We start from the raw sequence: 27675 nt of genomic DNA on the forward strand, positions 1-27675 counted from the left end.
ATACTTGGCAACCCTGCAGATATGTAAAATCAGAAAATTTTACCAAACAGTAATACACCGTATGGTCATGGTTCAGGCAATTTCTCCTACCAAGAATTCGAAGGAAATCTTAAAATTTATATAGGGCAATAACTAGGGTTCTGCAAGGAGCATTTCAGCAAACACTGGCGAAGATGAAAATACTCCAGAGCCAATTCAAAACGACGGTCTTGAATGTATAGCACCTAACCAAGGTGAAATCAGTACAGCAATAAATCGGCTGATGAACAATAAGGCGGTGGCAACATGTCCTATGTATGCATCAGGCAATAAGCACAATTTGGTTGGAGAAAAGTATTCACAGTGACTGAGGGGCCAGTCTGTTATGTCCAGTGCACAAGAAGGGTGAGAAGACGGTATGTACCAAAAAGTCTCCTTCCAATAGCATATAAAGTGCTATGGAGCGTATTGTGTGAACGACTATGTTGAAAATATTTGGTATTTTTCACCTGTTTGTAGTTATTGAAATGTTTGATTGATTCAAGCTCGAGGTCGAATCGAGTCTGAATCAATCTAATATTTCAATTAACGACTATGGTTTACAAAATAATTGTATTATACCAATGCGACTTTAGGCCTGACAAATCCACCATAGAACATGCCCCTTACGCCAACTGCTAGAGACGATCCAGGAAAAATAATTTGATACATTTCCTTGGTTAGTTTCGCGTTTCCTTGGTTAGTTTCAATAGGTTAGATAAAAGTGGGCCACCTAGAAATGCATATGAATATGATCGATTTGAAGGTATACGGAAAATCCACAACTCCGATGAAAATGCCGAGTTGAAGATAATTAATGACAAAACATTTAATCCAAAATTAGAGAAGTAAGGTAGAAGATCGGAGCCTTTGTAAATCTGTTCTTAGTTCGGCTTATGAAACGAAACGCTATGTTTAGAATGTAAGACAATCTTAGAAAGAAATTCCAAAATTCATCCGATACATTCCGAAATTGATATTTTCCGGTCAAGAAATATTGTTTGTACTTATTCCTTGATATGGACAAAAAAAAAATAGTTGGACCGTACCGTGGCATACATATATGTATCTCTATTTCCGTTGGTTTTGTTTATCTTCATTTTCAATATTAAAAATTAAGTGCAAATATTTAACCTCACAAATATAATGAATGAAGTTATAGCATTTCTTGGGTACTTATGTTAATTATTTCCATATAATCTTTTTTTATTTCCAAATATTTTATTCGTTGTTTAATATTTCTTCTCTAGCAAGTAATAAAAAACAAAAAAAGTTAAAAATTTAAAACAAATAGTTAATTGCAAAAGATCTGTTTGAAACTGTTACGAAAATTCTATTTATGTACTTATAAAACCACTGGCCCGACCCACTGTATGCACATTACATTTTTGTGATAGTTATGTTTTTATTGCAGCTTACTGTTGGAGGCAACGCACCTTTAAACTTTAACGCAGCAGTTACACCATACAATTGGACAGACGGAACATAACTTCTTTTTAATGTTTACTGCTTCTGATGATGATAACGATGAGGACCAATACCCGAAAATGTGATTGCACAAAAACACTGCTCAATAACAAAACAAAAAGCGAAAAAAATAATCCGTTTTTATAATTCGTTGATAGAGAATAACAATTGTTGATCCCTTGTCGATCATGTAGTATCTCCTGTACGTCTGCTGCAGTTGTTGCTGTGACTTAATACAATATTTTGTATTTATTTTTCTTTCTACTTTTTTCGATGTTATTATATTCAGGTTAAGGCAGAGAATAATTTAGTAGCATTGGATTTACGGCTTGTCAAGATTTCACATTTATACCCTTTTGATTGATGAATTCATACATAAATTACATACATTTCACAAAAAATTTAAGGATAAGTATTTTCCTCTTATATAAAATTATATAATTAATGGCTTTATTCGCCGCCATTTATTTTTAAACCAAAACTTTTCTAATTAATTATAAATCCACTTTTATTATTTCTTCATAATTTTTTATGGTCAACACTTCATAAAAATGAAAACATTCTTTTGCGCATGCTCGTAGATGCCGCTATTTTTTATTATTATTTTTTCTTTGTTATTATTATTATGTTAACGTTGCTTTGCCGCACACACACTCTCTCTTAAATAACCGCTAAACAGGTGTTACAACCGCTCGCGTTTACGTTTACTCTCAAACTGATCGTATCAATCTACAACAGATCCAAAAGCCCAAAGCGCTCAGTTCTGCCAATGCTTTTTTGGGTTGGATGTGTGTGTGAGTGAGTGCCTGTTTCTTAAGCTATAGTTTTACAATTTCCGTTTCGTTTTCATTCTTTCGCAGTGCAATGGATGGAAGGTTGGTGATTGTTTGAAACAACTTTGGTTACGACATGTTCGGAACGAACGAGCCTACGGGCCAAACCACTCTTTAGAAGATAGGCATTGGCAGTTTTCTTGACTTTGGTTGTTTTTTTTTTCTCACAGAAAATAACCGGGCATAAGTTTAATCTTTGTTTACATTTGTCTTGTAATTGTAATTTGTTTTGGGAAAATAAGTTGCGATGATCATTTGTTATAATCTTGAAATATTGTAGACCTTATATTAAATAAACTGGGACTCCATAATTATGATTTAGTGAGGCGGTTTAAATAACACATTACAGTTGGAGGGCTGTTGCATTCTTCAAATGCCTAATTAATTTTAATTTGGACGTAAGAAATGACCAAGCAGCAACTTCATTGTAAATCAAAGGTTCAACAAGAACAACTGACGGTTTTTAAGGGATTCTGTAATAACCTGAAATTGAATTCCACATTTCGCGTCTTGTTTGTTAGTGTAATTTTTGTCACTGAAAAACATTAATACTCATTCTTACTTTTTAACAATATATCATAAGTTTAATGATATGTATGCTCTGTTCCTTGGTGAAGCAGAATATCTTATCTTATATATTGATAATTTTCGACGTGGAGGTTTTCTACACATTGAGATTCCAAAATGCAATGATACATCCACTTCAAAAGGAAACTTTAGCAAAACCTTTTAAAAGAGTATGGACCAATATTTACAATTTTCCGAATTGAGCTCTTATTCCATGTTAAAGCTTATTCCTTGTAGGAGTAGAACATATTAACTGATGAAAATCACTTCATATTGATAATTTTCTGGATGGAGGCTTTCTACCCATTGAGATTCCAAACCGCAAAATTACATCCAATTCAGAAGTAAAATGTAGCAACACCCTTTAGGAGAGCTCATCGTTGTTCCTCCAAAACAAGGAACAATATTTACAATATTCGGAATTGAGCTTTTGTATCTTCTGACAACACACAATACCAAATTACAGCAATCACGGTTCGAAAATTAAAAAAAAAAAAACTTTCGAAATACTTAAAATTGGGAAACAACGATATATGTAGATACATGTATATAAATATTTTTTGCGAGTAAGCTTTATTTCTTCTGGGAACACACAATTCCAATTAAAAATCAATTCAGTAGAAAAATGTGTAAATTCTTCCAAAAAATGAAATCGGGTGTTACCCCTATATGGGGACTATATTTTTCCAGTGGAAAGTTTCATACCCCTAACAAACACAAAATACCGAATTTCAGCAATTTGAAGCCAAAATCTTCAAAATGCCGAAGATTTGGAGGTACCTCTGGGGTCTATATGAATGCCGACAAATTTTAGTTGGAAAGTTTTGTACCACCAATGAAGACTAAATGACAAATTTCGGACATATCGGAGCGATATTGAGGCCACAACCTTCAAAATGGCGAAAATCACGACGCACAAATCAGTCAAAGTTTACAGAGGACTTTCATTGAAATTTTCTATATGATAAAGCTGTTTCCTAACCGAAATGCTGATCCGTGAAGAGTTTATGCCTAGCAACAAATCCCTTTGCCAAATAACGGTATTTTACGGTATTTTACTACTACATTTATTTAGAAGTCGACAAATAAGCTAAACAACTATCGCTGATTTACTCAAAGAGTGGCATAACTCAAAAAATGAATTTTCTGAGTTAGCGATTTCTATTTCTATCTTGTGTCAAATTTTCATGTTGATATCTAAAACTCAACGGGTTATTACTGATTTACTAGGAGGTTGACATAAATACAGTTTTTTGAGTTTATGAAGCACTTACACATTTCAAATCACGATTGATCTTGCACAGAAATTTAGCGCTTATTCCATTCACTTCCCTGAGATAAAATATCAATTTTTGGATTGGAAAGGTAGACATTTGAGTTATCTTTACCATATTTCCTCCGTTTCGGACTCATAAACCTACCAAATGTGAGTTTTTTGTAATTTTATTGCAGTCTAGGAAAGTTTTAACATAATTCAGTATAAAATTTTGACTTTATAAATTGTTTCTACCGATTTCTTCATAAGAATATTTTTTGGAGCTCAAGCATCGATTTTCATCAAATTCCAAGACCCTAATAAAAATTGTTTGCACAATATTTGTTGGCAATCAAATCTCATGGCCTTTATTTATAAATATAATTAGTTTTTTTGTTAAAGTTTACCACATTTGACAAAGGATTTGTGTAAATTCTTAGGGTGGTTCCATCCTGGTGAACCTTTAAAACATGCTAATGTTTTGACATTTTTTTCATAAAGCGAGTACAAAGTAAAACATATTAGGTATTGGAAATGTCGGCTACTATATGCTCTACATGTCCACAAAAATATACAGTCGAAATCGCTTATAACGTCGTCGTTTATAACGTCATATCGGTTATAACGACGATATCCAAAAGTCCCAAATCTCTGGGGCTCTTTATAGCCCTATCGCTTATAACGACATATCGGTTATAGCGACAAATTTCGTCGGTCCCTTGACCGCGATTTCGACTGTAATTTACAATTCCTCTCCTATCGTCAGATATAAGGGTGTTTGTAAGCAAATATTGGTTGGTTCTATTCAGATGAACCGGAGTGTATAATTAAACAAGTTAGAAAGTATCATTCAGCATGCCGACGGAGATATACCCTCAGCCTCGAACACAAAGAAAATAAGTAAACTCAATACTTATAACGTCTCTATGGTTTTTTTTTTAATTTTGGGGCAATTCCTCAAGAAGAATGGACTTTGACTCCCAAAAAAATGTACCATCGTAACAAGGGCCAAAAAGACAAAACATGCAACAAATTGAAACAATCCGAGACGAGTCCTTAAACAGCACTCTTTCCAAAATTTGTGTGGGAGGCACCCGATGGAAATATTCGGACGTAATCCAAGTCTCTAATAAATATTACAATGTACAAAATTAAGGCTAAACCGGTTTCTCCTTTCGAGGGTTATCTTAGGCACTAGTTAGTTTAGTTGGCGTATTCTCAGGAAGTATATGGTAAATTTCAAACTTCCTTTACAATTCCATCGAAAAAAAATTAAAAAAATTTTTTACAAGCACATTCGCGATTTTTTGTACATGATTGGATGCTGCGGTAACAACATTTAATATCTATCCGTAGACGCCTAAATATTTGCTAAATTTATTTTTATTTTCGCGGAAAATCAAAAAAAAAATGAAGGAATCTTGGAGTAAATTGTATTTATTCTAACTCAGAGTCCATAAAAATCTCTAAAAAATAAATTAAAAATACGTACAGAATCTAGACAATGTCCAGACAAATGTGAGACCAAAATTTTATAGATTAGGATTTAAAATTGCTTATTGCAGCTACAACAAAAGACAAAAGTTTATTGTTGGAACATTACTTCAAGAATATATTTTTTGGTTTAATACGAAAATTTTGAGAACATTTTTTGGGAGTTATTCTACTATTTCGCTAAATTTCCAAACATAACCTGGATTATTTTGCTAAAACCTCTTCAAGGAAAATAGTTTATCATAGTGAAAGTATATTTGCTTAGTTTGATAAGCAATAGAATTAGGAAATAAAGAGTGATATTGATATTACAATCAAAGAAAAAACATAAAAGTTAAAAACCGTATAACGCGCGAAACACTTAAAATCAATTGAGGCGCATGTGCTGTTCACATAGAGCGAGTGCATCTCTGGCAATATGTTTGCATTTTTCCATGTTTCATTCAGCGACCAAAGTGTGCCATCAGTTGCATCTTACTACACCAAAATGCTTCATGTGGGTAAAAATAACGTGATGTTCATATGATTATAAGGCGCATCCGATTTCAGTGACCCCCTGTTAAAAATACGTCAATAAGACAAATTTTATACAGATTCCTCAAGAACCGCGGATGTGCTACCTAAATCTATTTTTGGTTAAATACGAATACTACTTCCGAATCTCTGTAATTTATGGCACACCTTTATGGCAAATATTATAATCGCGTATAAATTATTCCATTTATGTAAAAAAATTTAAGGGGAATCGCGGTTTAGTATGCGGATTAGTCAAAATAAAATTTTGCTTATTTTCCTATTTTCAGGGTATCTATATCTGCGGTTTTAGTGGATGGAATCGATCGCGGTAGGGCTCATTAAATCCGGCGCGGAAAAAACTAAAATCACGCGGGGTTCAAGGGTACCTGAGTCACAGTTGTAAATTTTGAAGCCAAAAAATAGGTTTTTAAAGAAAATTTACGCACCAAAAATTCGACTTTGGACTCCTATTACTAGGGAGCTGTACGGAGCACACTCATGAGATATACATCAAACGACGTGAAATCACGAGTTCCACAATCCAATAAATAGTTTAGGTCATTATCTGGTTGCGCCCTCCAATTATAAGAAAAATTTAAAAAACCCCGATTTCAAAACTTCAAAATGTCAGCATCGATTTAAGGGGGATGCACTGTATATATCGAGAAGTCATACATCAGAACCCTGTTGCCCAAGGGGTATTCTTCAATTCTTTCTTTGAGCTCAGGTCTGAATTTTCCCTGGTTTGACCAGAAATCAAGAAAAAACACAAAAAAAAACTTGCTAACTTCAACACATTTTTACCCATTTTTTTTATATTACCACCAACACAGCTTCCACGTAATTTATTTATTATGGTCTATATTATGAGACCGCGGCTAAAACACTTCAATTAATATAAATATATTCATATTATATAAAATATATTGACAGTTCGCGACTTATTAAATGGTGAACCTCAACTTCAACGATTGCAAAATATTTTTGAATATTACCATATACTTGCCTCAGAAAAAAATTGCTCTGTCGTAAAAGAGGCCGTAAAACGAACATGTTTCAAACAAATTCAAAACGGTTCGAGAAGTGTTTTTAAACTATACTTTTTCCAATGGAGTGGGTCGATATAGTCCATATTCGAACCTGATATATACATGGTAAGTAATATTTCCACATTCCTAGTTTGGAACAATTCGGACAGTCCCTTCTGGAACTATCGTGCGAATAATCTTAGCGAAAAATTTTCAACTTTTGTCCGGACCATATCTTCGAACTTAAACTAAGTTTGGACAAACTTTACAAGACCTAACATTTTTTCAAAAGACTTAAGGATAAAATTAAGGATAAAGACAAATCCAATGTGGTTTACCGCATACCATGTAAAGGTGACAATTCCAACTCATGTGGCAAAGTATATGTGGGCACTACCAAGTCTAAACTTAAGACTAGAGTGTCAAGTCACAAATCAGACCAGAAAGCAGTTAATAAACCCCCAGAACAGAAGACGGCGCTTGGAGCCCACTGTGCATTGACACAACACACTCCGGATTTTAACAACATCAAAATACTGACTCAAGAGAGTAACTATCATAAACGCTACACTCTTGAGATGTTACACATTATTAACACTCCAAACGATATTAGATTAAATTACAAAACAGACACTGACAACTGCGGTCAAATGTACAGACATACAGTGAACAAATACAAATGCGACAAGTTTTAGTTGAAGAAAGCTCTTGGTAGAAGTTACCACAACTATCTTTCAAGTAAATAAATTATGAAATATATTTAAATAAAATTGTTGTTAACCTGTAAAAATAATTTGTAGTTCCCTGAAGATGATTGGAGAGTCCAATCGAAATATTGGAAAATAAAGCTTCAAAATCAGAAAATTGGACTTTTATTTATGAAAAGCCTACAGCCAAACAATTCTCAACAACAAAAATGTTATTAAAAAGGCAAACAATACTCTCAGCAACAGTATAAACAAATTTTAAAAGAATTTTAGAAATAGTTTTCGGTGATTTTTATCGAATCGATCAATGAAAAAAGACCAATATTTCGTGGTTCTATTATATTACTTTTTACCAAAGGTATCACAAAAATTTCAAGACCCCGTACAGCATTGTAATTTGTAACAATTTAAAAACCTGGGAATCCTTCTTTCATGATTTGAAAACTTTTCTATCATGATTGCGACATTTTGTAACTTGGAATGTAAATGTAGTTCTGTGCAAGGCAGTAGTTCAGTTATCTAGCCGCAATATTCATGTTGGATTTCAAGTTTATTTTCGTAGATTGCTGAAATATGTCTCCTAGACATAAAATATAGATCAAAAATTTAATTTGGATATTTTTCCACAAAAGTTCACCCGCTAAGAACTATCTGCTCATTATCCAAAATTGTTGACATCTTCCTTGATTATGGTTACTATACACACAATTAAAACTGTGGAATTTCTGGCTAGGCTGTATATCTGTTATCTAAGAACATACATTAACATAATTGGTATCTATGGAAAGGTCGAGAGATCGTCTTTCAAAAATAACTCACGTGGGCGGAATGTGCCTACCAGGAATAAAGATATAAGATACACTCCGGTTCATCTGAATAGAACCAACCAATATTTGTCTGCAAATACCGTTATATCTGACGAAAGGAGAGGAATTGTAAATTATAATTTTGTGGACGATATCTTCTAAATCAAAGCCCTTGATGTTGACATGGAGCGTTCGGCGGTGGAATTTTCTTTATTTTGTGAACCTGTAGATGTCCACAGCCAACGAAACTGGGTGGAACCCATCCATTTGCATTCACTTTCCTGAGATAAAATATCAATTTTTGGATTGGAGGGGTAGAATTTTGAATTATCCTTACCATATTTCCTCTGTTTCGGACTCAAAACCCTATCAAATTTGACTTGTTTGTAATTTTATTGTAGTATAGAAAATTTTGAACATAATTCAGTATAAAATTTTGTCTTTATAAATTGTTTCTACCAATTTCTTCATAAAAATATTTTTTGGAGCTCTATGCATCGATTTTCATTAAATTTCAAGACTCTAAAATAAATTAAAAAATAAATAAAATAAATATTTGATGGCAATCAACACTTACGGCATTTATTTATAATTATAAATAGTTTTCTGTTAAAGTTTACCACATCTAACAAAGGATTTTTGTAAATTCTTGGTTCTTGGTTGGTGGTTCTATCCTGGCGAACCATTAAAAAATGCTAATATTTTGGTCTTTTTTCATAAAGCGAGTAAAATGTACCGTTATAACGCATATGTGAAACATGTTAGTTATTGAAAATATCGGCTACTATATACTCTACATGTCCACAAAATTATAATTTACAATTCCTCTCCTTTCGCCAGATATAACGGTATTTGTAGACAAATATTGTTTGGTTCTATTCAGATGAACCGGAGTATATATATTAAAATTGTTTCCAATCTTCACACAAAAGTTTCGGTCCATTTCACCCGCTAAAAGCTATCGGCTCATCATGTAAAATTGCAAGCTTATTTTCATAAGCTCACACCTTATTTAAAATTTCGCGCTGATCGGACAATGCGATATCTCTCTCGTCGAGATATGAAGAATGGTATATAACATTGGGGGTCTACGACGAACTTAAAATACCGTTCCCACATTGTGGAGTAGGGGATAAAATCTTCGAAAAAGTATAAAGTTAAGTATCACAAGTGAGGGGAGCTGAGTCATAGCTGATCGTTGAAAATTAAATAAAAATATTTAATTTTTTTTTGTTATTTTTTTTTTAGAGACGAGCAGATTCATCAGAAAGTTTTGTAAATGAAAAAGAATGTCCGAGAAATTGTCATCACAAACCACTACACTATATGTTTCGCACTTTGGTGAGAAGTGCTCATCAGGTGTATCTTGTGCGGCAATCTGACTATGTCTCTACCCTAAATTTTTCGCTCTATATATACCGAATTTATTGCGAAACTGCAATTAGGAATTCAATACAACGGATTTTTTAGGGCAGATGGCATTGCCAACCAACTCTAACAATCTTATTCATTTTTTTCATTCATTCAATTTTTGTTTTGCCTGAATTGTGGCTGAAATATTACAGTGTAAGTTACATCTCAAATGTAAAAACTTGTTTATTCTTATGTATGTAATTTTATCATTGTTGTTATTCTACCAAAAATAACAAAAATTAATTTTCAAAACTAATCATCATATTTTGGAAGTTGCGATGGTAGCATTGACATTTATAAGCTCTTTTACACCTAATATTTGAATACATTTCCATAAAAGCTTAATTAATTTCAATTTTAATAATGATCGAATGATTTATTAGCCATAAAGCTATACATTTTATCAGCTCTGCAGTCCACAACTTTGTTTTCGCTTGATTGGACATTTGCTACTGCTGCCCTTTTTCACCTAATCTCATGAAGATTTTTTTATTTCCATTCGTTTTTCTTTCCCTTGCCGTTTACCACAAAAAAGTGTATCATTAATCATTTTTATGTCTATGTAAATTATCTTTTGTCTCTTTAAATGCACTTGGCCACTTGGCTACCATTTTATACAGTCTCAATACCCATCACGTTTTATTTTTTTGTATTTGTATGCATCGTTAAAAAGCGTGAAAAAAAGTAGAAAATATATAAATGTTTTTTATCGTTTTTATTGTGCCAGTGTATAAGTTTTCTTGCTCACACGTTGTAAAGTTACTCTGTGAAGTTCAAGGTCGATGTGAATTAAAATTATGCGGAGAAATGTATGTACTCATATAGTCATTATTAACCGATTTGTTATTATTTCCCTTGATAAACTATAAGAGCATTTATGCGATGGCTGTTAGTTGGTGAACTTGGCACAGTAATTCACTTTCACTAAAAGAATGTTTTGTTTGAATTGAATGTAGAAGAACATTCGCAACGTGCCACTATATTCCTTAGATCTAAAACTGCATCCTGACTTCATTTAAGTTTCATATATTGGAAAATATTACAATCAACGTAAGATTTAGATTTAGTAAAAAAGTCGCTTAAAATTCGACATTTTCCATCTAATAACAACAAGTAAAAAAGCGTTAAGTTCGGTCGGGCCGAACTTTTTATATACCTTCCAATATAAAATATTCTGAACTGGAATGGAATAAATACTTTTCTTTTATGTCCACAATTTCAGGTGAAGATATTTTGTGACCACGGATATCCCAAATGAAAATTTATTTAAAAAAGTCTTCAATCGGCGGCACCTTTATATGGAGCTATATGTGGATCTATGTTGACAGTTTTTGGTGGCTGAGTTTCGTGACCACTGGGAACTTGAAATATCAAATTACAGATAGTTCGGTTAACAAATACAGCTAAATTCATCACAACACTTTAAATCGGGAGGTACCGTTATATAGAAGTTATACCAAAAAATTGACTAAATTGACAATTTTTGGTATTTGCTTTTAAATTTGTAAGTTATTAAAATATATGTTTTCAGGCCGAAACATAGATATCTAATGGCGTATGGAACACTTAAGCATGACACCGATAGATCGGTCAAAAAATTGGGTAAAATTCTCAAAATACCGAAAATCGGAAAATCGAAATCTTGAATTGTTTTTTTTTTTTTTTTTGTGAAGAATTTTCGGAGAACTGAGAACCTCAAATGTGTCAAATGTTCGGCCAAAAAATGTAGGTTAAAAATACCGAAAATGGGAAGGTACCGTTAAATGGAGGTTATACCAAAACGTGGACCAATCTTGACATGTTTTGAGATGTTTTGTGACCACTGGGAACTTCAAACATCAAATTGCAGGTAGTTCGGTCAAAAAATGAATATAATTTCCTCAAAATACCGGAAATCGAGAGCTACCGTTATATGTGGCTTTACCAAATGCACCAATGTTGAAAATTGTTTGTGGAGAAATTTCGCGACCTCTGGGAACCTCAAATGTAAAATTGCAAGTTTTCGGACAAAAAATTTAGGTAAAATACTCAAAATACCGAAAATCGGGAGGTAACGTTATATGGGGGCTATATCAAAACGTAGCCCATCTTCGAACTTGAACTTGCCTGTGGAAAAAACAAACTCGGGTGTAAAAGTATAGCTTTCTAGCCCAATTATTTCGGACTCTAGAGTGATTGCAACAGACGGGCATGGCTATATAGGCTCTGATTTTTTTCTGATGAAATATATGCTTTATAAGGTGACAAATGTTTATTTCAATGCGTTACAGACGGAAAAACAAACTTAGTGTTCCCTCCATACTATGGTGGAAGGCATAAAAATCGAATGAAAGTTGTTCCGATTTGATTATTTTTCAAAGTAAAGACCAAGGGACATTCAATGGAACTGACAATTTGGATCGTTATTTAATCCAGTTAAGATTTTTTGTAGTGACACATTAATGGAGCTTATCAGAAATTATACACATTTTTAGAGAATGGGTGTGCCCTTTTATTTTTATCCTACAATCAAGACCCCAATTAGTTTAATAACTTCTCAGATATCCTGTAAATCGTTTCTCGTACCGACGTAAAGAATATCATACTAGTTATGCCATTTTTAACATTTCACGGGACATTTCCCTTAAACATTTAGTAATCAACATTCCTTATAGGAAAGTAAATCTTCATTAGTATCAATGCGGACAACTGCAAATAAAATGTAATTAGTCGATTTTTTTTCTTTTCTTTTTTCTTTGCGATTCCATACCACTTGAATCAAATTCCCAAGAACTTTTATTCCTTTAACATTAAAAAGCCGATGGCATCATTTACAACGTCTGTAAATATTCCCATAGATGATTCGAAAGTGCACTTGTTTGTAAGTAAAACACTTTTATAGGCCAACGAATATCAAGTGAGTAGACAGACCGACATACAAACACTCAGTCGTAAACCAAATGCTTTACAACCTCCCTGAAGAAAATGAGAACATGTTCCATTTGCTGATATTTCCTTGGGGCTATCTTCTAAACATAACTCGTATTTACTTGTTTAAATACGCATGGCACAAAGTATTGTTTACCAGGTAAACATCTCTAATTTTTAATGCGATAATAGTTGTAAATTTGTTGTGTTGTTTCAACGTGAATATTATGTTGCTTAAATGTTCATATTCATAATTTTTTTCAAATGTTTTAAATCGTATAACAACATTATAATACTTACGTAAATGCAAATTATCTTTACATTTTAGCAATGACATTACAGTTTACATTTGCAGTTTCTGAATACCAGTAAATCACTGAATAATGTTTTTTATTCCAAAGTAGCTTACCTGAAAAGATAATAAAAAAACCATCATAAGATTTATTGAAGAAAACGCATAAAAATAAAAACTAAATCCAAAACAGATTTTAGTAACGGAATCGGTGTATTTCAGTAATAACAATTAAAATGATGTTTAATCAGACCTAATGTCCAATCCAGAAAAAATCTCATTCTCAAATAATTAATACAAAGTACTACTTTTATAGCCATGACTACTGTTTATTTACAAACCTTTTGCCTTTTTTATTTGTAAATGATAAGCAAGTATTTTATGTTTTCAAATTTCAAGTGTTTAGTTTTATTTAGTGTGGTAATTCAATGGATGTTATGTGTGAGTGTGTATGTACAATGTGTGTTGATTTTAGCTAGGCTTTGTAATGCAATTTAGGTTTTTAACTAGCACAATGTAAGGTAAGTTTAAATTCACAATTTTTAGGGTGCAATTTTTAGTAGATGCAAGTTTTAGTTAATTTTAGGCAAATTTTACACAGTGCAATATTTAGGTATATTTTTAGTGCAATTTTAGTTTTAAGTAGCAAATTTTTAATTATTTATTTCATTTATTTTATTTGTACTTCTTATTTAATGTAATTCTGTGTTGTATTTAATAACAATTGTTTGCGTTTAATGTTTAACTTTTGGTATTGTAACAAAATGTAACTTTAGTGTTTTTAACTTGTTGTTCTTAACGTTTAATAGAATTATATCGTTTTGATGTTTCAACTTGTAACTTTCACTGGTGGGGGGAATCGCACGCTTTAATGATCACTGACGGACTAATTGATTGCTGTCCTTTGCACTGCTTTTAAAGTAGACAACTTCCAGGATTTATTGGAAAAGAGAGCAATATGTTAATAGCTAGCGACCGCGGGTTATATGTATGTGTGTATATATGTACAAATGTAAATACTGCGGACCGCTAGCCAAAAATTCATCAAAACAACGCTACAGTGCTCGCAATAAGTATGGTCCTAGACCATACAACTACATAAATATATAAAAAAAACTAGACCATTGTTTTAACAAGGGCAGTAGTAATTATAAGTTAACAAATTTTGTATATTTTAGAACATTTGAAGTGGATTTATTTATGTTCAATTTCACAACAATCCACAGTTTTCTTTTCTTCGCTGTTGGTTTTGGCCATCTGACTTTTAGTGAGTTAGTCTACACTAGGGTTATTTTTTTGACATTTTTTCTCAAAAATGATTTCCTGTAGTGAAAATGAATGAACTTTTGCCTATTAATGCCCAAGGTGCGCCTTAACCAAATTTAAATGGAAGGAGCTTACACCAGGGAAGTTTTTGCAGATTCTGAAACTGCAATGTTCATAGATGAGAAAAATCAAAAAATTACAAAAATCGCCGGACGGCTTTTTAAAAAAATCGCGGTCAAAGTTCACACTTTTCGGGGATTTTTAAGTTTTCACGATTTTGCTTGAAAATCGCAAGTCGCAAGTGAAAATTCCCCACAAAATTGACCTTTATGATATTTTTAAATAAATCGCGGTCAAAGTTCACATTCTTAGGGTTTTCTTGGGTGTTCATCTATCGAAATGGGGCCAAAGAAAAATTGTAGCTGTAAAATTCTCTAGAGGATTGACCATAATGATGTTCGTAGGTTTTACCATTTATGAGATATTGAAGTTTAGGTCAAGCGAAAAGTTGTATACCCCCAACGAAGACCAAATGTGGTATTTGAGCCATTTCGGAGGGATACAGATACCACAAGCTTCAAAATACCGAAAATTGGGAGGTAAGTTGTATACCCCAACGAAGACTAAGTACCATATTTCAGCTATTTGGGTGGGGTATCGATGACACAATCTTAAGAATACCGAAAATCGCGAAGTACTGATACCAACAATTCACTTTTGGATTGTTTTACATCCCCACCGAAGACTAAATACAGAATTTCAGCACTTTCGGTTATATGATGACGCTGAAAGCATAAAAATACATAAAATCGCAAGGGACCTTTCCATGGGACATAAGATGACAAATTTCTAGTGGAAAATTGTATCCCCCAAAAGAAAACTGAATACCAAATTTCAGCCATCTTCGTGGGGCATTGAGGTCACAACCTTTAAAATACGAAAAATCAGGAGGGACCTTGGTGGAAAGTTTTATACCAAAGGCTTATATATCAAATTTGAATCATTTCGGCGGGATACCATAACCAAAATACCGAAAATCGGGAGGTTCTGTGGGGTCTATATCAAGACCAAGACCTATACTGACCATGCATCGTAGGAGTAATAAAAACTTTTATACCAATATCTACCTTGGAAATAAAATTCCACAAATGAGAAATTGGGATACCTGAGCTTATTTTGATCAATGGTCTTCCACTTTCATTGAGCGTATTGGATGTACGAACGTTCTGAGGTCCAAACATCGGCTCAGATCCCTACAGTATTGCAGCAAAGATACGTACCCGATTAACCGTAGCAAACAAAGTACGAATAGCACAACACAGAAATGGACATCAGTAAGCTGCTATCACAACATATAACCGCAGCATATTCCACTCAACTGGCCGAATTAATCAAAGCACTTCTTACTCCGATAAAATATCAGCACAGTGGCAAAGTATTGTCACTCCAAGCAAACAACCGTATAATCCGTACTTGGATATCAGAGGCCTGCCCCAAGTCACGTCGCTTACGAAGAGAGGAATGAAGCTAGAGTTGGTAGTACCGGAACTACATTTTTCCTCGATAAAAACGAGATGAGGCATATGGGGCTTAGACTGGAAAAAATCGATGGAAAAAAATTCTCATCGATTGCACAATAAATGTGGCCTTTAGGGAAATTTCGTGAAAATACAAATTACAATGGAAACTTTGAGGCCCCAGTGGCACGTGTTAACATATTCCGCTTATGCTCAAACTATGGCAATCTTAAAATCCAACAAATAAGAACGGCGTTAAGTACGCCCCAACCGAACTTGTCCTCCACGAGTTTTATTGAAGTAAAACTGAACAATTAGTTTCCTTTCGTTTATGTAAAAGACTAAATACCAAATTCTAGCAATGTCCGCAATTCGAGAGGTACCGTTCTAAGGGCGCTATACGGACAAATTTCGGGGGGATAGTTTTATACGACCAAATACCAAATTTCAGTCACTTCGGTGGAATATTGAAGCCACAACCTTGAAAATATCGAAAATCGGGAGTTATCGTTCGATGGGGGTAATATTAAGGCTTGGACCTGTACCGACCCATTTCTTGGGGATAGTTTTATACCATAAACGAGGACTAAATAAAAAGTTCAGCCATTTCGGAGGAATATTGAGGCCACAACCTTCAAAATATCGAAAATCGGGAGCTTCCGTTCTATGTGGGCTATATGAAAGCGTGAGCCTATACCAACAAATTTCATATGGAAAGTTGTATACCTCAAATGAAGACGAAATACTAAATTTCAGCCATTTCGGTGGAATATTGAGGCCACTACCTTCAAAATACCGCATATCGGGAGGTACTGTTCTATGGGGGCTATATGAAGGCGTAGACTTATACCGACAAATTTCATATGGAATGTGTTATACCCCAAATTAAGACTAACAACCAAATTTCAGCCATTTCGGTGGAATATTGAGGCCACAACCTTCAAAATACCGAAAATCGGGAGGTACCGTCCTATGGGGCCAGGAATTTTTTGGCTATACTCGTTAACGCAACGAGCGAGAGATTTTTTTCCACATCTGGAAATATTTTCAACGAAAGGCGTACTAGACTTTTGAGTTCTAACTTGGACAAAATAATGTTTTTAAATAAGAATAGAAAAATTAGAAGTACATATAAATTTTTTTAAAAACAAATAAATGTACACATATATCGCTTTCTCCTTTTTTGTAATTTCGTGCGTGAGTGTGCGTGTTCTTGCCTTCTCCAAAAACGCCGTGTTTGTGCGTGAATGTGCATAAAAATTTTGGTACGTGTTCGTGCATGTTCGTGCCTAATTTTTTAGGCACGCGCCCATCTCTAGTCAGGATGAGATAAAGGCAGCAATAAACCGTCTCAAAAATTATTTCCTGTTGCGAGAATGAAAGAACTTTTTCCTATTATATAACATAAAATGGTATGATCATAAAATTCGTGAAAAACAAAAGGTTATGTCATGTGGCTCTAAATCTTCCCAGCAAAATTTGACGGAAGGGGTTCTTTGCGATGACGTGATTTCATGTCATCTTTTGCGTTGGTTCAAAGGAAGTCGTGGAAGATCCGATATTTTCATTAGGATTTGAACCAATGCAAAGGAAGTCGTGAAAGATCCGATCTTTTCATCAGCATTTGTACCCATTCCATCGATCCAATAGAGATGATGTTTGTGTTTTTTTTTTCACACCTGTTTATTTTCATTTTGGTATGTTCCAGTACTGCAAAAATCTACTAATTTTTACTATTTTCTCCGATTACATAAAGGAAAAATTGTTACGTTGTAAAAATAAGTAGATTCTTGCAGTTTCTTGAACAGACCAAAGTTGTTAGAACTGTCGTCGTGATGTTGTCTTACATTTCCTGCATATCAAACAACTAAAACTTCTAAACAATTGGTATTATATGAAGAACCAACCATCGAGCTAAAAATAGAATCGGACTGCACACATTGCTATTTTAAAAGTTCCCTTGTCTGTTCTAAATCTGACATAGAATGAAATCAATCAAATCTCGCTTCTTGGAATTTGAAAAAAAAAGTCCGAAACGAAAAGGAACAAGAATCTGAAAATAAAGAAGAAACTACTTTTGGAAAGAAACAATTAAAAATAAATTAATTAAGCATAAATGGTATTTTCCATAAAAAGTCTCTCCTCCCCGTTCGTTACATTTTGTTCTTAGAGATCCCTAAAGCAATCCGGGTTGTAGATCCCTACATATTTCCGTCACTAAACAAAAGAGTATAAATTACCAAAATGTTGTTATAAAATAACGAAATTATAAAATAAAAGTAATTTACGAAATAAAAATACTTAAAGGAGTGCATTTGGAGTCCATGTCGAAATCTGAACTGGTGATGGGAAGATAATTGAAAAAACCTTTTGTAAGATGAAAGAATATCAGTTGCGGAGAACGGAGGAAGTAATCTTTTGAGTTGCAGCGGTGGTGACTACATTGCAATTTTGGATGTAAACTTTTGAAAAACTAAACTGATAAATTAATTGTAGTTATTTCATGAATTCGTTTGAATTAATAAAGAGTTTTGTTTTTCATGAAAACCATATTTCAATACAGCATTTCCATTTTCCAAACAATACATGAAAATTTCATGCCAAGGGGTTGGTGAAAATGACATGCCAAAGCATTGGTTAAAATGACATGTCAAAGCATGGGTGAAAATGACGTGTCAAAGCATTGGTGAAAATGACATGTCAAATCATTGGTGGAAATGATATGCCAAAGCATTGGTGGAAATGACATGTCAACGCATTGGTTAAAATGACATGCTTAGGATCCAGAAAAGAACGTCATCTTTTGGGGTCCACGCTCATATAAAATTCATCGATGAAGATGCTAAAAAGATGACATGCTAGATCACTTGCACCCATGATTGAATGTCATCTTTGGCATCGAACATTTTGCTGGGTTATTTTCAGTTATATACCTGCTTACAGTGACTTCAAACAATTATCCAAAGTGCTGATACTCGTAAATAAAGATTTTTTTCGAATTAAATTATTAAGATTAAGATTATTATTAAGATTAAGATTTTATCTAATCTTAGGTAAAAGCTCATCAAATAAATTTGTGTGGTCCACAAAAAAGGAAATAAGAAAATATGTGCTCAAATTATATGCGCATGCGAGTCTGAAGGGCGAGTCGTAACATATCACATATAAAGAAGTTTTACCATGAAATATATCTACTCTTCATTACGCTGAGGAATATTTCTGCCACCTTTAAAAATGTATTTTCCCAACGTTCAGTTTGTTTGAATGTTACCTAAAACGTATTATCAACTTAAAACTCAATCATCTTCCCTTAATCTGCATCAAAGTTCAAAATACCCCTGTTCCCTTACGTACCAGAGTCTTCCAGTTTTTATCACGTTTTACTCGCAAATAAAAGCTTTTACCTTTTTAATTATTTTCTCGTGGGGTCGAGCTTAATGACCGATGATTTGTGCAAGTGAAAAAGGAAAGCCGAAGACTCGAACCCACACAACAGCCACTATGTGACACGTTTCGCAGTAGGTAGAGGCTCATCACATAAATCGGCTGTGGAGAGCCTTCGCTGTTATCGAACTTTTCTTCATTCAAATGCAATTTGTGTTTTACAAACGATATTTGTCCATTTATTTGTATGGCTTCCATGATAAACACTTAGCGCAGTCTTTGGAAATTATGAGTTTTGGCTCTGAGCGCTAACACTCCGTGAAACGCCTTTTTTCATGTGTTTTCAAGGACGTGGACCATTTTAAAAATGAACTTTGAATGGAATTTAACTCCAATTTTAAAATACCCAATAATCAAAAGTCCATAATTTTGTGTTGTTGTTGTATTTTTATTGATTTTTGGGCAGTGAATATATTGCATTAAAATAAAATTCAGCGCCATTAGTTAGTTGGTTTTTCTTGTATCTCAATATATAAACAGCATACATGTTTTAATTCCCCGACCTTCTCATTGTTATCAATTTATTTATTGTTATATTCACAAACACTTTTTATCAATCTGAAAAATTTCATTCGCTAACCCAAACTTTACAAATCTTGAGAAACAAATTTGAATGAATATTTAATAAAAGAGAAATCTTAATGTCAACTTCATCATAAATAAACTATAACAAAGCTCAAGAAAATTGCCAAAAATCAAATTTAAAACTTTTTTATTTTCCACCAAATGGTCAATTTTATTTCCTTAACTATGCCAAAACTCATAAAACTAAAGTTTGACTACGTTAGGCATCCTCACTTTTTGCATGTTCCTATATTTTCTTCGTTTGCCTTTTGGCATACTATTCGCCATAAGGCAAGTCACAGGTGTGTCCTTTTTTTGGACACAACCCTCCATAACATAGCTGACATGACAAAAATGTCTACTAAATTAGTTTTATATTTTCTTTTTTTTATAAAAGAAAAAAAAAACACAACTAAAATACCATCTTCTTTTTTTTTGTCGTTGTATGCAACACATACAAGCCGCCTATGTTATCGCATCAATATTTAAATGGGTCATTTTGAGCACATAAAGGGGAAGGCACCCTTCCATGGTTTTCATCAATATTATCGTAATGGGGAGTATAAATAATCACCTATTCCATATATGAAATGGTGATGTTGAGGAAATTAAGATGTTGGGTTTGGTATCTAGTTGAGGGTGTTACAATTCAAATCAAATATTGAAATATTAAATATGTTAATAACGATTTTCTAAATTATATGCTATCACGAAACTGATTTAGTGACAATGAATAGTAAATTTTAATGTAGCTGTAAATATTAAGGGAAAAATATGCAAGAGACTTATACATATCAAGAAAAATGTCTCAAATCGTCTTTTCCATTTCAAAAAAAAAAAAAAAATATAATAATTTTGATACTACATCTATGATTTTTGGTACATAGATTGAGAAAAAAATCGTCATTCTAAATCTGTTTTCGTTACCAACTTTGATCGTTGCGCGCAAAAGATATGACCGTTTTAATTATGATAATTAGAAAAATTTAAAAAATAAATCGCGGCTTAATATAGTAGGCTGTTATATCCTATTATCGTTAACTGAATTCGTACCCTATGCGATGATGCAAAAAAAAAAATCGAAAAGTTTCAATTGATTCGCGAAAAATTAAATTTCACGTATTTACAAACATATTTTTAAAACTTACTTACATACAAAAAAAAAAAAAAAATATATATATATATGGGGATTTCTGAGTGAAATCGGACACTTTTTCAAGATGAGGTTTTTGATTTCCTTTATATTTTGCTGTGGCGATGCTGCTGATTAACAAAACATTTTAGTATATTTTCAAATTTTTTTTGACTAACGGTTCCAGAGATATTCCGCCTTGAAAAAGTCAAATTCTGTAAAAACTACATGCAAAGAAATACTCATTACTTCTTTAATATTGGTCCAAATTGGACCATCTTTTTTTTGATTTGTTTGTTTTTTTATGAGTTATCGAAAGAAATATTTAAAAGAAAAATGCACAGTGGGCTTCAATGCAATTTTCGGGATTTCATATTTAAAATCAATTTTTAAACATGATTGCACCCTTAGATTTTTTCAAAAAAAAATTTTGTTAAACTACGTTCAATTACAAAAATTTTAAGCCCTATGTGGTAATGGGATTCGGACGATTACTATTTTTTCTGAATTTTTTAAAATTTATCAATTCAATTTTTCCTTTATACCTTTGTCCAAAATTTATTATTTTATTAAAAAAATTAAAAATTTCATTTATAAATATTTGTTTTGATTTTATATTTATGAATTTATCTCAAACATCTTAAAAACTGCGTCATTTTTCGATTTTGAAAATGCATCAGCGAAAATTCCATTAAAGTCCACTGTGGATTTTTTTCTATTTTTTATGATAAATATATAATATATATTGATAAATATGTACTCTTTGCTTCAAAAATACAGGAAATACAAATTTTGGACAAAGGTATTAAGGAAAAATTGTATTGACAAATTTTAAAAAATTCAGAAAAAATAGTAATCGTCCGAATCCCATAACCACATAGGGCTTAAAATTTTTGAATTTGAACGTAGTTTAACATAAATTTTTTTTGAAAAAATCGAAGGGTGCAATCATGCTTAAAAATTGATTTTAAATATTAAATCCCGAAAACTGCATTGAAGCCCACTGTGCACTCTTATTTTAAATATTTCTTTCGATAGCTGATAAAAAAACAAACAAATCAAAAAAAAAGATGGTACCATTTGGACCAATATTAAAGAAGTTATGACTATTTATTTGAACATAGTTCTTTAAAAATTCGATAATTTCAATAGGCGCTATCTCTGTACCGTTGGTCAAAAAATAATTTTAAAATATACTAAAATGTTCTGTTGGCTAGGAGTATAAATTGAACCAAAAACAATTGAAATCAAAAATTACTTTTCTCCGAACTGTCCGATTTCACTTGGAATTCCCCATATATATATATAAAATTATAGCAGCATCCAGAAGTTTGGAGCTATAAAAATCATGTTATTCTAATCTTATTTTTTATGGTTGTATAGGAAAGGTTGAAGAAAAAATGTTTGAGTTCTTCGTCATTTTCGTTCAAATTTCAGGCAATAATGAAGATATTCCGTTGCAAAAAATTTTTCGCTTATAGTTTTCCTATTGGCGAATATTTTTAGAACATTATATTAAATCACAAGGAATTCCAATTGTGGCATAACATTCAAATAATGTTATATTGAATATTACAACATTTGAAACGCATATAAACCGCATAATAGTAAAAATGACATGATGCGCATCCGATTATCCATTACAGCGAATCAATCCCTTTTATTTGGTTTACAGTTTGTGAAATTCTATTTGGCGGCTACGGTGTAGCGTCTGTTGCATATTAGGGCGCAAAATACAGTTAGATGGTCATAATTTCCACGAAGTTCATTTACATTTTATGCGCATCCGATTTCGACGATAACCTTTAAAAAATACATCATTTGATGTCGTTTCATTGCGATCCATCAAGAACCGTGGATGTAGCATCGCACTTAATTTTTAGAAAAAACCAATTGTATTTCCGGATTAGCGATAGTTTTGAAATATATGTTTTCGCACATTTTAAACAGGCATATAGCTCTATTTATTTCAGCAAAAATTACACTTACAAAACGCGTTTCAATACGCGCAATTATCAAAAACATTTTTCGAAATTTGAGGGGTATCATATCCGCCGATCTAGTGGACGGATTTGGACGCGTCATGGATTATTAATGACAGTTGCAAATTTTGAATCAAAAAACAGGGTTTTTATAAAAATTTACGCACAAAAATTTCGACTTTATGCTGAGATTGTTGTGAACCTAGGAAGGCTACACGCCCGAGTTATACATAAAAAAATGCGTAATCGCGAGTACTACAATCTCATAATCAGTTTTTAAACGAGTACAGTTGCGCGTCCCGATTGGAGCAAAAATTCAAACAACCCAATTTTTCAGTCTTCAAAATGTCAGCATCCGTTTGAGATTGATGCAGTGGTTATATTAAAAAATCATACATTAGAAACTTCATCTCTGAAGTGTATTCTTTAATTTCTTCTTTGAACATTATACTCTACATTGTATTGTAAAGCCACTAATTGAAAATTGACTTAAAAAACTCGTTTCCTTCAACGATTTTTTCCTATTTTTTTACATTAATATGACCACAGCTTCCGCTCAAATTATAATTTTAAGAAATCCATAGGTGAATCGTGGTCGACTCTCACTGAAAAACGAAAGTCGTGAGGGTGGTCCAAAAACGTCGATCGATGCATGCCAAATCCAACGAATGCGTGCCAAATTCCATGTAAGAAGCACTTCGAATCAAATGGTAGCCTGTTTATATTTAAATATTTGCCTATTAGGGCGAAGATAATTTTAATACATATTAATTTTAATTAACTTGTTTTTTACAACGCTGAATATTTGTTCATTCATTGTATGGCTTCCACGACAAAAGCTTAGCGTAGTCTTTGTTTCGCCTTTGGTGCAGGCTCATCAGACATATCGGTTGTGGAGCGGTCTCGTATCATCTAACTTCTTCGGCAAAACTGACCATGTGGACTATACGGCTTGAAAAATGTAGTACGGCTAATTCTGAGTGGTACACTACCATTTGTTTGCCTGAAGTCTCCTGAGAAATTTGAAAAACGAACAAGAGAAGACGAATCATTCTCCACAATGACAATGCGAGCTCTCACACATCGATTCAAACTAGCGGCTCTTTGACCGGACAAAACGTGGAATTGGTGTGTCATCATTTGATTCCCGCACATAAAAAAGGCATTGTCAACGATTTTTGTTGCCAGAATAAGCTGTAAAAGCGTTCAAAAACCATGTTTTGGAGGTATCTCAATCGGAGTGGAAAAAGTGCTTCAACAATTAGTTTAAGCGCATGAACAAGTGCATAAATCATGCTGGAAACTACTTGAGAAAACAATAAAACTGTTTTTGATTGTAAATATTCGCGATTTCATTGTTAGCCATATAGTTATCGTGCAACCCTCGTAGAACTAATTTTTTCAGATACTCTCCGTTCAAACAACGACGTTTCGTGTGCGGTTTATACTACGTAATATGAAAATAGTTATCACCTCCGTCATATTTAAATACATTTTAGATAAATGTGGGACAACAAATTTTTTAAGTTTTTACCCACAGAAAGTGTTAGATATTTAATTCGATATCGAGATATGGAGTTCTTGGGCGGAATTCGTAATAGGAATACTACATTGAGCAAAGTCCAAAGTATTGAGGTAATAATTTATTGGATGAGTCTACAGTGTATTTGAAGAATTCTCCTTCAAACGAGTTTACCAATTAAATCATTCTTGAGCTCGTGCCGATATAAATTTGAGAACGAGTTTTTGTTTCTACAAGAAAAAGAACTGACTTTTCAAAAAGCAAGTCTGTCTATATAACATCCACACAAATTAAAAATTAGAAGATTTAACACATTTAAAAACGACTCTAGTTTGTGCTAGTTTCTAGAGTTTGTGCTGAATTACTTTACAAATAAAGAGCAATAAACATCTCAAACGTCTCGTGACTAAAGGACTATGTTATGGGCTATACCAAAGGGAACCCTCAGCATTTTGCAGGTTTTTAAGACATTTCCAATCGATTTGTTTATAGGGTGGCATTATATCACAAATATTGTCAATTATTTCATATTCCATTTCAAAAAAGTGTTTTTTTTTTCGCGCGCAAAGATTTTTGGTTCATAGGGTAAGAAAAAATTACCCAGTACGAATCTGCTCGCAAGCCAATTTTTGGCTGTTGCGGACAAAACCTTCGGCGTTTTTATTTCGTCTTTTAAGAAAAGAATATTATAAAAAGCTAATTATTTTAATGAGCACAATTGTTTTTAAAAAGTTCTCTAGAAGTGACTTCAGCTCAGAATTCGGGAATGTACATAAAAATGATAAATTATTGAATATAACTTTTTTCAAAATAAAAACCCATTTAGCGGTCGTAAAATTTTTGTTTGAAAACATGGGAAAATCTATAAGAATACTTTCTTCATTTTGCTTACATCTCCTAATAAAAATAACTGAATTCTGCTTTATAGACATTCATATTAAAGCTTTCATCTATAGAAAGATAACTGGCTTGCTGAGGATATATCTCAAGACTTCTGAAATGGAAATAGAGGTCAAATAACCCATTTTAATTTATATATATTTTAAAATACGTGTAAATCGGAAAATTATCTAAATTATTTTGTCCGCATGTGATATTCTTGCTGTACATAATAACCATGACCATATCTTTTAATGTGTAAATATTTTTCGAAATTTAATTTGGAGTCTAAGATGTAACATCGGCTGCATCTTAGTGTTCAAAAAGCTATAAAACATCGCTAATTTGGGCATAGTGCATACAATTTTTGTCCGCATCCGGTTTCAGTTTCATATATATCTATTTCAAGGCGATCAATCAAGAACCGTGGGTGTAGCATCACACACTATTTTTTGGGATAAAATAAATGTAGCTCCCTTATCAGTGAAGTTTTTATATCTCTGTTTCCGCAAAAATGACGATGCTGCACTAGTTTTTTCATTGCAGTGGAAACGACCCGCAGAAAACGCGATAAAATACGCGATATGTTCAAAAACAACTTTAAGTGATTTCTCCTACTTTGGAGTTTCTTGTAACTCGCGTTTCGGTAGATGGATTTTCACGGGGAATGATTTATTAGATCCGGAACGTAAAAAACTAAAATGTGCAATAGAATACGAGGTAATATTTGACCCATAAAATATGAAAATTGTTCGCACAAAAGTTTCCCATTTGGATGCAGATTTCTATGAAGCTGTACATAATACATTCACGATATTTGTATCAAATAACTCAGAATCGCAAGTACTACTACCCTATAAATGCCTTTTGAAAAAGCTCTTTGCTGAACGTGACTAGAAACAAATGTCAGCATCATTTAACGGTAAAAGCACATCAAATTTTGAAAAGTAATACATTAGTGAGATGATCCTTATTTAGTTTGCTTCTACTTTTACTTTGACAGGAAAATCGTGAAAAGTGTGGTTTACTCTTAAATCGAAAGAAAGCAAAAAAGACACGTTGGCTTCAACCCATTTTTATCCATAAATATAGCCACAGCTTCCACGCAAATTACTTTTAAGGTCAATATTTTTTGTCATGCCCAAAAAATGTCATTTTATCCAAAAACATTTAATTTGTATAATATGCAATCACATGTCGCGCGTTCTAAAAGGGTAAACCTTGGTTTCAGCTATGTTAAAATTTCAAATATATTGCTAATATATTGTGGGATGGTAGTTAAATAGCTTCCATATAATGTAGCCATGTAGCCACTGGTTAGCGATTTTTGGAATTTTAGCTTCGAATGAATAAGCAAATATTTTCCAAAAAACTAATATTGGTCTATTTTTTAATGTATTTTCAAACTTTTATTAAGTTTATCAAGTTTTATACATTTATACTACATTTTTCGTATTTACAAACATGTAACGTCTTGTCATATGGACACAAAATTGTTCTATGTTCGTTCTCGTACATCACGCTACAGCGAAGCCCAACAAACTGACTGCCTCAAATTATGCTTCAAACATCGACAGCCATAGTGGTGAATTTTGAAGCAAACAAAGCATTGTTGCATATGGAGTTGGTGCGAGCATTTTTCGTTTGCTCTCAGTTGTGGTAAACAAAATTGTAATAGATTGGAAGTTGTGGAATGTGTTTATAATGGTTTGTGTCCATGATGAATTTAATAGTTTGGAATGTGTAAATATATAGCCTATTTTAGGGAGCACCTCTTTTATCCAATGATGGAATTTAAATTATTCAAAAATCTACAGTCTAAAAACAAACCATGATTAACGATTAAACGCTTCACGAACAATTTGGCATAAAATAGTTGCGTTTCATTATTTTTTAACTTTTTTAGCTGTGGAGAACTTGGATTTGTATGTTCACTCTTCAAAGATTTTCAACTTGAAATCTTTAAAGTTTTAAGTCTTCATAGCAAATTTTCCTAAAATGAATAATGCCAACCCCACAAAAAGGTGAAGGATATATATCACGAAATAACAAAAAGAGGATGTATA

At 32.8% G+C, this 27675-nt stretch overlaps 1 protein-coding gene across 4 annotated transcripts in view; it reads right to left on the reverse strand.

Moving 5' to 3' along the window:
• The window catches only part of pk (prickle), a 411335-nt gene that overhangs the window by 168197 nt on the left and 215463 nt on the right, over positions 1–27675 (reverse strand). Inside the window, exon 1 of one of the 4 annotated variants that reach the window (XM_073957484.1) lies at positions 1455–2203. The exons of the other annotated variants lie outside the window; for them this stretch is intronic. The gene's annotated coding sequence lies outside the window, so the exon portion shown is untranslated. Of the gene's footprint in view, positions 1–1454; positions 2204–27675 lie in introns of those variants that run through there. 4 annotated transcript variants of the gene reach the window in all.

Source organism: Musca autumnalis, unplaced genomic scaffold (genome assembly GCF_047663935.1).
Source record: "Musca autumnalis isolate F117 unplaced genomic scaffold, ASM4766393v1 scaffold_5, whole genome shotgun sequence".
NCBI lineage: Eukaryota > Metazoa > Arthropoda > Insecta > Diptera > Muscidae > Musca > Musca autumnalis.